Source organism: Penaeus monodon, chromosome 27, assembly GCF_015228065.2.
Source record: "Penaeus monodon isolate SGIC_2016 chromosome 27, NSTDA_Pmon_1, whole genome shotgun sequence".
In the NCBI taxonomy this organism is placed as follows: domain Eukaryota; kingdom Metazoa; phylum Arthropoda; class Malacostraca; order Decapoda; family Penaeidae; genus Penaeus; species Penaeus monodon.
In genome coordinates, this window is record NC_051412.1 from 3954371 (window position 1) to 3954916 (window position 546).

Genomic DNA, 546 nt, shown 5'->3' on the forward strand with positions numbered 1-546 from the left:
GCTTTCAGTATGTGCACCGGATTCCACATATGATTAAAATGTAATATCAAAACCATTTCAGTGGCTTTCATATCATAAATATAGTCACACAAGTATTATATTTTATGGTGATTGACAACTAGCATAAAACATGACAAATACTCACATGAACTGATAAACAAAAGATATAATTAAGTCAACTGGTAAATGTATTAACTAATGAATAATTAAAATGATACATACTTGAACAAATACAATAATACGTTAATAAATGAGAATATAAATGGTGAAGTTGATAAATACTAAAAATTATACCTTATGGCGAAACACGGTTTGAATATAAATGATGAAAGTACAAACAAACCTCGACTACTAGTCGCTGTATTTTGTCTGTCTCTCCCCCTTTTCGTTCTTCTATTCCCCTTTTCATCTGCTTTCCCTATTATTTCTCTCGCTCTTGCTTCCTCTTTCCATTTCTCTATGTCTTTCTATTGATTATCTATTGATCTATCGATCGCTTTATCTCAAGCTCATCCTTCCTGTATTTCTCTTTCCTCTGTAATTTGT